The sequence below is a fragment of the Elephantulus edwardii genome, unplaced genomic scaffold (genome assembly GCF_000299155.1).
Source record: "Elephantulus edwardii isolate Elephantulus edwardi_28Jun2011 unplaced genomic scaffold, EleEdw1.0 scaffold00068, whole genome shotgun sequence".
Taxonomy (NCBI): Eukaryota; Metazoa; Chordata; class Mammalia; order Macroscelidea; family Macroscelididae; genus Elephantulus; species Elephantulus edwardii.
In genome coordinates this window covers 15093133-15103719 of record NW_006399818.1, presented here as the reverse complement: position 1 = coordinate 15103719, position 10587 = coordinate 15093133, and positions in this window count along the sequence as shown.

The following is a 10587-nucleotide window of genomic DNA, read 5'->3' as shown; positions in this document are numbered from 1 at the left end:
AGAAGAATGAACTGGAGGGGAGGGGTGGGCAGGGAGAAAAGTGCAACAACGAATGAATGGAAATCCAAAATCTCTGTAAATTTTCATTAAAATTGGTAATAATAATAAAGAAAAAAGTATTGATCTCTAGAAGACAGAAAAAAATTCATATTATAAAGTATAAGATTGGGTTTAAGTAAAAGATTGGTTTTTTCTAAAATTAGTCTATCTATTCACATAGTGAACACACAGTAAAATGAACTGTGTTGGTTTGTGGTGTCATGGAATGGTTTTTATTCAAAGTTACTTTCCTCACCATTGGCCTTGACTTTGATTACATGACAGAGTGAGAACCTGAAAATAGCATATGTATAAAGTAATCTTTATTGTATTGGTCAGTTTCCCCTATTTCACCAAAGGGTTTTTGTAGTTATTTTCACCAAGTTTAAATCGAGCAGGTTTAGCAGAAAAGAAAAAAAAGGTGGGGGGAACCTCACCACCAGCAAAGAAGAAGAAGCAGAGAACACAGCATACATGCTTGAGGACAGAGATTCCTACACTAAGCAAACCAGGACCCACAGAAGAGCAGCAACAGCAGAAGCAGTGAAGGACCAGAGACCAACACAAGACAGAGCTGATTAGAGATTGCTACCCTATCAAGTAGGGAGCTCTGGTGGCCTAGTGGTAAGAATCTGCGCCACAATCCTGAAGGCTGATGGTTCAAATCCACCAGCTCCGTGGAAGAAGGATGGACAACTATTGAACTCCTGAGCGATTACTGCCTCTGAAAACCCACTGGAGGGTTAGCTATGGATCTGTTCCAACTCGACGGCATACCACAACAACTACCCTATCGGGCCAGAGCGAAAAGGCCTTTGTTCAAGCTTCCTTGAGGGCTGGGGTAAAATACCAAAATTGAAAGGACTAGGAGAGCTTTGTAACACTGGCCTAAGCTGTGAGGCTGAAGGGCCTGCAAGCAGACATGAACGCTGTCCTCACTGAGGAATTGTAACCTCTTGCCAACCTGGATTATAAACTGTTAATTTCCCTAAGACACCCTGTAACCATGGATATAGTTCTGTGAGATCTGTGTGGCCATTGCAACAGATTTCAGACCCAATACTAGAGCAGTATGATTGGTTCTGAAATTAGCAGTAGGTATGGGAGTCAGGGGGAGCTCTGGTGGCCCAGTGTCAAGAAGCTGTGCTGTAATCCAGAAGGCACATGGTTTGCGGCCACTAGCTGCTCCACAGGAGAAGCGGGTGGGGCAAACTCCTCCAGTGTGATTAACTGTCTCTGAAAACCTGCTGAAGGGTCAGCTACATGTTGGTTCTGACTCTACAGTATCCAACAACAACAACAGGAGTATGGAGGTCATGTGTGACATTATGAGAATTGGTTTTGTAGTGTTGCTATTGCTGATGGCAACTGTTCTTCTTTGTGAAGTGAGTAAAAGTCAGACTCAGGTGTCCCCATGCGCCCTGACTCTTTATACAGCTTTATGAATTCTAACATATGTATGGACATTCAAGACACAGAGATGGTCCATCAACCTCTCAAAAGCTCCCTCATGCTAACACTTAATCTCTCAAAACCTCTCACTTGTAGCAATCACTGATCTGTTCTTCATCACTATAGTTTTGTCTTTGGGGGGAATTCTGTAAGTGGAGTCATGCTATATGTAACATTTTAAGATACCTTTGAGATCCATCCAAATTGTTGCATGTATCAGTCATTGAGTCTTTTACTGCTTCATAGTCTTATGTCACATGAGGGAGTTCGGGTAGCATAGTGTGTAAGGCGCCCCCGAAGCTGACACCTCTCTGGAGGTTTGAATCCACTAGTGACTCTAAGGGAGAAACAAGGATCATTTCCTCCTGTGTGATTTACAACCTCCTGAAAACCTGCTGCAAAGTCAGTTATGTATCATTTTTTACTCAATAGGAATGAATTTGAGGTTTTTACTACATTGTATCCTTTTATTTGTTAAAGAACATCTAGGTTTTATTACAAATAGAATTGCTATAGAAGCATCTGAGTATTGTGATCATTTTTCTTTAATTTGAGGTATCCAGATGCCGTAAAAATTCACTTTCTTTAAAAGTATACAATTCAGTGACACACCACCACCACTACCTAATTTTAGAACACTTTCATCATCTCAGATAGAAACTTCAGTCAGCTGGATGGCACATTAACAACAACAGCAGTAAATTCCTATTCCTCTCTCTACTCAGACGCTGGCTACTACTAATCTATTTTTTAGATATATAAACGTGCCTGTTTTCCCACATTTTATAACAAAGGAACCAAATGATACATGGCCCTTTAGATCTTCTTAAAGTAGGCTTCTTTCACTTATTAGGTGCCACTGAGTTAATTTCTGGCTCAGAGTGATCTTATGCACAACAGAATGGAACACTGTCCAGTTCTGTGCCATCCTCCCAGCCTCTGCTGTGTCTCGGTCCATTGTTACAGACACTGTGTTCATTCACCGCGCTGAGGACTCCCTCTTTTATACTAGTCCTTTAGCTTACTGAACATGATATCCTTCTGCAGGAAGTTGGCCCCTCCAGATAACGTGTTCTAAGCATCTGAGACAGTCTCACCATCCTTCCTTCTAAGGAACAATCTGGCTATACTTCTTATAGGTTTTTCCCTTCAGTTTATTTATTTGTTCTTCTGGCAATTCTTCCTCCTTGCCAGCATCATAATTCAAAGGCATCAATTCTTCTTCAGTCTTCCTTAGTCACTGTCAAGTTCTTGCATGCATATGAAGCAATTACAAATACGGTGGTTTGTTTCAGGCCCACCTTAGCCCTCAAAGTGACATTTCTGCGTTTTTAACATTTTACAGAAGTTCTTTGCAGCAGACTTTCCCAACACAATATGTCACTTGATTTCTTGGCTGCTGTTTTCATTGGCATTAATGGTGGATCTAAGTAAAATGGTGGATCTTTGACACCTTCGATATTTTTTCTCTGTTTACTGTAATATCCAATGTGAAGATTTTTGTTTTATGATGAGGTGTAACCCATATGGAAGGATGATCTTTTAGCTGGTGTATTTAAACTGCCAGAGAGGTGGGGCCTTTGGGTTAGAATAACCCCCTAATAAATAGCCCAACAGAGGTCTTTTATTTCTTAGCCTTTGTAAGAAAATCTCCATTCCTGCTTTCTCATGTCAATGGTAGTTTCACTTGCCCAAGATGCTATGTTTATAGAATCCAAAGAGTCAGAGATGAGAAGCTCAGATAAAACTCTCTGACTCTTTGGGGGGTTTCTTGGGTTGATTGATGGTGTGGCAGTAGGTTCAGGAATTATACAGAAGGAGATAATTCTTTCATTTGCCTATTTACTGAGCATTTATTGTTGTGGTTATGTGCTATCAAGTCACTTGTGACTCAGAGACCCATGTACAAGATCCCTAAACCCTGCTCTATCTTGTGCCAACCTCACTGTCTCTGACACACCTACCTTTATTACCCCAGTCACTGAATCAATCCATCTCATCAAGGGTCTTCCTCTTTTGCTCTGTCCCTCCACCCTCCCAAGCATAATATCCTTTTCCAAGGACTGGTCCCTCCTTGCAACATGTCCAAAGTAAGTCAGACAAAGCTTCCTCCAAGGAGCAGCCTGGTTTCACCCTCTCTAGGTTGAACTTGTTTGTCCTCTTAGCAGTCCATGGTATATTCAACACTCTGCTCCAGCATCACAGCTCAAAGGCATCAACTCTCCTTCTGTCATACCTAGTCATTGTCCAGGTTTCTGAAGCATAGCAAGTTATTGCGATGGCCTGGATCAGGTGTACCTTAGTTTCCAGACTGACATCATTGCTCTTCAGTACTCTGGAGAGGTCCCTGACAGCAGACTTTCCCAATGCAATTCGTCTTTTCATTTCCTGCTAGCTAGTACCAAGAATAGTGATTGTGGAGCCAAGGAAACTAAAGCTGTTAACAATCTTTTCACCTTCTATCATGATGCTCCCAATCAGCACAGTGGTGAGAATCTCTGTTTTCTTGATGTTGAGCTTCAATATCTTTAATGGGAAATTCAGCACTAAGTTAGGCACCCATGCCTAAGAACTCAGTCTAGTAGACTTTACTACACAGTGCACTGTGTAATGTCCTATAGCAGAGATGGAAAAGGTCACTGGAATTTGCAATGGCAATTACTAACTCCACCTGGAGAACTGCACAGCTGTCATTTGGACTGGGTCTTAAATAGTGAAGAGACTTATCCCAGCAAAAAAGGAGAAAATTGAGAATTTCAAACAACAACAACAAAAATTTAGTTCATTCTATGTATTAAAAAGAATCCAAACTGTATTAATATCCCAAATATAAGAACTAGAGCAAGAAAAACACTTAGAAAAAAAACATTGAGATAAAGCTTCCAGATCTCATTGACAACGGATTATTAGATGGGACACCAAAAATATGACCAACAAAAGACCAAAAAGAGATAAGGTGGGCTTCGCCAAAATGCAACTCTTGTTCATCAAACCAAAACCCTAAACACATTGTCATCTGGTCTACTCTGATTCACAGTGATCTGAAAGGACTGAATAAAACTGCCCCCTAGGATTTTCAAGGTTGTAAATCCTTACAGAAGTAGACCATCTCAGAAGGAGACGCCATGGAACAGCTTGGGGGTTCAAACTCTCGGCTTTTCATTCCACAGCCAAGTATCTGACCACCATGCCACTAGAGCTTCCATGTGTATCAAAGGCGCTGCTGGAGTTGGGGGTGGGGGCAGGGGAGAAGGAAGGTACTATATACAGAAGGAGAGAAAATATTTAGTGACCATGTATCTAATAAAGGCTTGGCATCTTGATAAAGAATTCTTACAACTCCCTAACAAAAAGACACAATTAAATAAAAAACTTGGGCAAAGACTTGAGCAGAAATTTCTCCAAAGAGTGACAACTGGCCAGTTAGTGCACGAATATAAATTCCATTTGCTGTTGTTATATGCCATAATTGGCACTGGCTCCTGTGCAAAGCGGCTCTGAACAACAGAGGAAAACACAACCTCATCTTACACCGTCCTCACAATCACTTGGGGGCGGAGTTCACTGTGGCAGCCACTGCATCAATCCATCCTGCTGAGGGTCTTGGGTTCTTTTGCAGATCAAGACCACAATACAACACCACTGGAAAATAAATGTTGCTGGTTAAGATGTGGAGAAATTGGGACCCTGGTACACTGCTGCTTGTGGGGATGTAAAATGGTACAGCTACTGTGGAAAAGTTTGACACAGTGAAAAACAGAACCACCATATGACTCAGCAATGTTATTGCCAGTTACATGGAGAGCTCTGGTGGGCTTAGTTGTGCTGTAACCCGGAGACAGGCAGTCAGATCCACCAGCTGCTCCATGGGAGAAAGCTGGGCAATCTCCTCCTGTGCCATTTACAGCCTCAGAAAACCTGCCGGACGGTCGGTTATGAGTTGGTTCCAATTCAATGGCAATGAAGGACTGCAGCCTTCAAGATGGATTGAAGCTCAACATCAAGAACACGAAGATTCTCACCACTGGGCCGATTGGCAGCATCACGATGGATGGTAAAGAGATTGAGATTGTTAACAGCTTTAGTTTGCTTGGCTCCACAATCAACATTCTTGGTACCAGGAGGCAGGAAATCAAAAGACAAATTGCATCGGGAAAATCTGCTGTCAGAGACCTCTCCAAAGTACTGAAGAGCAATGATGTCAGTCTGAAGACTAAGGTGTGCCTCATACAGGCCATGGTCTTTGCAATCACTTGCTATGCATCAGAGAGCTGGACAATTATTAGGGGTGATAGAAGTAGAATTGATGTCTTTGAGCTATGGTGCTGGAGAAGAGTATTGAATATACCATAGACTGCTATGAGAACAAACAGGTTCATCCTGGAGAGGGTAAGACCAGGCTGCTCTTTGGAGGCAAGGATTCTGAAGCTTCATCTGACATACTTTGGACATGTTGGAAGGCATGACCAATCCTTGGAGAGGGACATCATGCTTGGGAAGGTGGAGAGACAGGGCAAGAGAGGAAGACCCTCTATGAGATTGATTGATTCAGTGACTTGGGTAATGGGGGTAGGTGTGCCAGAGACAATAAGATTGGCACAGTATAGAGCAGGATTTAGGGCTGCTGTAATAGGGTTGCTATGAGTCACAGACAACTCGACGGCACATAACAACAACAACAACAATATGGAACGCTTTACAAAAATGCACATGCTCATGCCGGGGCCATGCTGATCTTCTCTGTATCATTCCATTTTTAGTATATGTGCTGCTGAAGCAAGCAGTTTGTTTTTTAAGATTCAAAAGACTAGACAACAAGGACTCAGACAGAGACTTACACACCAATGTTCAATGCATCCTTTTTCATAATAGCTAAAGGGTAGAAACAACCCAAGTGTCTATCAGTAGATAAATGGATAAACAAAATGTGAAATAAACAATGTCACAATGTCAGTCATAAAGAGAAATTAAATTTTGATACATGCTACCATATCATTTGAAAACTTAAAAAATGTTAAACTGACAGAAGTCAGTCACAAAAGGAGAAATTCTGTATTGTTCTACTTATATGAAATGTCTAAAAGAAGCAAATGCTTAGAGACTAAAGTAGATGAGTGGTTACCAGTGAGCTGAGGGGAGGGATGGAGAGCTTGCTTAAGGAGTTTTAGTTCGGTTTAGAAAATGAAAAGCTTAGAAATAGTGGTAACTGTTGTACCATGTGCTAAATATAATTAATGTCACTGAACTATACACCTCAAAATAGTTAAAATGATAAAATTGTGTTACATATTTTCCCTACAATATTTTTTTTAAAATATTAATCTCCAGGAAATGAAAAATAAAACACACATACACACAAACTCCAGCCAAACAAAAAGAATCTGCTTGCCTATTACTCATGTAAGGTAATAATGAGAGGGGCATTTCACGACTGACTTATTACAAATCTTGTAACACCTTTATATAAACTCCCTGAAGTATTTTAACAGTGGTTCACATGAAAGTTAATGATGTATAAAAATTAATTAGAAAACATGAGTAACTCTGCAGTGAAGGACCATTCTATTTAAGCTAAAAACCAAAACAAACTTAGATGAGTGAGGGAGCCTGACAAAGTCAGGGAATGGGGGAAACCCACAGAGGTGAGCTTAGAGAGAGGCTGTAACAGTCCCAAGTGTTTTGTTTAGGATTTAGAGCTTTGGTCTAACCCTGGATGAAAAGATTATGAAACAGCGCCTGTGTAAAAAAGGACGTCACATATGTTGGTAGGTGCCATCAGGTCAACTATGACTCATAGCAACTCTATGAACAACACGTCTGAGCCTTGTCTCTCCTGCGTCACCCTCATCATCTCTGTCCTGCTCAAGCCCACGGGGTGGTAATCACTGTGTCAGTGCATCTTGTTGATAGTTTTCCTCTTTCTCTCTGACGCTTTGCCTTTCCCAGCATTACGTCTCTCTCCAAGTGCTGGTTCCTCCCCAGAATATGTTCAAAGTAAGCAAGGTGAAGTGTCACCATCCTCGCCCTCAAGGGGCACTCTGGTTGCACTTCCTTCAGGGCAGATTTGCTGGTTCTTTTCGTACTTCATGGCATATTCAATACTTTTCTCCAACACCACAGTTGAAAATAATTGACTCTTCTCCTGTCATCCTTATTTTCTGTCCAACTTTCATATGCACAGAAAACAACTGAAAATACTATGGTTTGGATCGGGTACACTTTAGTCTTTAAAGTAACATCCACGCTTTTTTGTGTTTTGGAAATTTGAAAAAATTCATTGACATCAGATTTCTCCATGGAATCATGTCTTGAGTTCTTAACTGTTGCTACTATGATGCTGAGTGTGGATCCAAGTGGAAGGAAATTGTTTTCAACTTCAGTCTTCCCTCCATATATCATGATGTTCACAGTGATGAGGATTTTTGTTTTCTTGGATATTGCAATATAACATATTTTGGGCATGTGGCCAGGAAGGATAAGTCCTTGGCGAAGGACATCATGCTCGGAAGGGTGGAGGGGCAGAATATGAGAGGAAGACCCCTGGTGAGATGGACTGATTACATCAACTGGGGTAATGGGATAATCGGGGTAGGTGTGTCAGAGACAGTGAGACTGGCTCAGAATAGGGCAGGGTTCAGAGCTGTTGTACACAGGGTCGCTATAAGTCACAGGCGACTCAACAGCACATAACAACAACAATCTGTACTGAAGTCTGTAGTCCTTGATCTTTCGGAGTAAATGCTTCAAAATCTACACTTCTTACAAGCAAAGTTGTGTCACCTGAATAACATAGTTTGCTAATGAATCTTTCTTCAATCTGGATATCACATTCTTCTTCATCATACAGTCCAGCTTCTTCAATTATTTGCTCACTATTCAGATTGAGGCACGTGGTCCAAATCCAACAGCTGCTCTGCAGTAGAAGGATGGGCAATCTCTTCCTGTGCAACTGCCTCTGAAAACTCATTGGCATGTTGGCTATGGGTTAGTTCAGACTAGGTAGCTCACAACAACATACAGATTGAATACATATAAAGAAAGGATACAACCATAACACACACCTTTTCTGACTTTGAACCACACAGGTTCCCTTGTTCTGTTTGGTCAACTGCTTCTTGGTCTATGTACAGGTTATGAGCACAATTTGTTTTCTAAAACTTGATATGATTTACACTGTCAAATCCCTTTTCAAAAATCAATAAAAACACAAGTCAACATCTTTCTAGTATTCTCTGCTTTCAGCCAAGATCCATCTGACATCCCTGTGCCACATGGCCATGCATGAATGAGGAAGTTCAAGCTGCACTGATAGCACTGGCAAAGAATAAGGCCCCAGGAATTGATGGAATACCAACTGAGGAGTTTCAGGAGACAGATATAACCCTGGACATGTTCACTAGTCTCTGCCAATAGACATGAATCACAACTACCTGGCCGACTGACTGGAAGAGATCTGTATTTGTTCTCATTGCCAAAAAAGGTGATCCAACAGAATGTAGAAATTACCAAACAACATAATTAATATTATATGAGAGTCAAACCTTGCTGAAGATTATTTTTAAATGGCTGGAACAATACATGACATAGGGAACTGTCAGATTCAAACTGGCTTCAAGAATCCACTGCACAAGAGATATCTTTGCTGATGTCAGATGGATCTTGGTTGAAAGCAGAGAACACCAGAAAGATGATTTTTCACATATAATCCCCTTTAAAGCCTACCCCTTCCTTTTTACAAACTATTCTTCCCTAACCCAAAGGCAGAAAAAGTGGATTGTCTTTGTACGTGTTTTGCTACTGTTCCTGTTTTAAGCAAAACTACTATTGATACCCTTCAGCAAATCTGCTCTGGCTACTGCACCTCAAAGCCACATGTCGCACACCCTGGCTCCTTCTTTGTCCCCTTGAGGGACTTCTCAGTTATACCACAAAGCTTCCACTATGTACTGCTTGTGGCTGCTTGGGCCTGATTGAAGGCCAAGCCCTTAGTCAGCCTTGTTTTCACTCTGCTTCCACAGAACACTCCCTTTTAACCCAGATCATTCTTGCCAAATTCCGATGTTTGTACTATCAGTCCAGTGGGTCAAACCACATCTAGAAAGAGCCTGTGAAGCCCTGTTGAGGGAATGGGCACAGCAGAGTCCTGTACCCTGTCCTCAAAGCACAGGGCCAGCTAGCCTCGTAGTTCACTTCTGAGAAACTTCACTTCAACCTGGGAAGCTGCTTAGAAAGTTCTGGTTCCTTCTACTGCCTTCCTTCCTTGTAAACGTGTAAAATTTCTGTAAGCAAAAGAATGAAATCTAGCTCCTGCTTCAATGGTAAGGTTATTACCAAAAATCTAAAATAAACGATGGAGCTCTGGTGACTTAGTGCTAAGAAGCTACATTGCAATCCCAAAGGTATGTGGTTCGAATTCACCAGTTGCTTCGTGAGAGAGGATGGGCAATCTCCTCCCATGCGATATCCTGCATGTGAAAACCCACTGGCGGGTCAGCTCTGGGTCCCTCTGACTCGACGGCACACAACAACTAAACAAACTTGACCAAGAGCACTGTGCTCACTTCTAGATACACTTTGGTGCCACGGCACTTAATAAACAATCATTAACTAGATAAGAAAGGAGAGCAGGCCTTCAGTACTGTCAGTACTATTCACAGGCTGCTGCAGGTACCTGAAAATGTAGACTTCTTGGCAGCACATTTGACGTGATTAAAAATGTAAAAAAAAAAAAAATTTTAAAAACCCACCAACAAGAACAAATCCTCACTGCTGTCTAGTCAGAACAAATGTATAGTTAGTTGATCCTGCAGTGGTTTTCAGAGGCTGTCAATTGCACAGGAGGAGACTACCCATTGCTGGTAGATTCAAACCACCTGCCTTTGAGCTGACAGCACAAATTCTTACTAAAATATCACAAAATTTTTAAAATACCAACTCACCCCCATTGCGTCAATCTCAACACATAATTATCCTATGGAGCAGAGTGAAACTATCCCACAGCGTTCCCAAGGTTAAATCTTTTTGATTAGGGGAGCTCTGGTGGCCTAGTGGCAAGGAACTGCAACTACAATCCCAGAGGCGCACGGTTCGAATCCA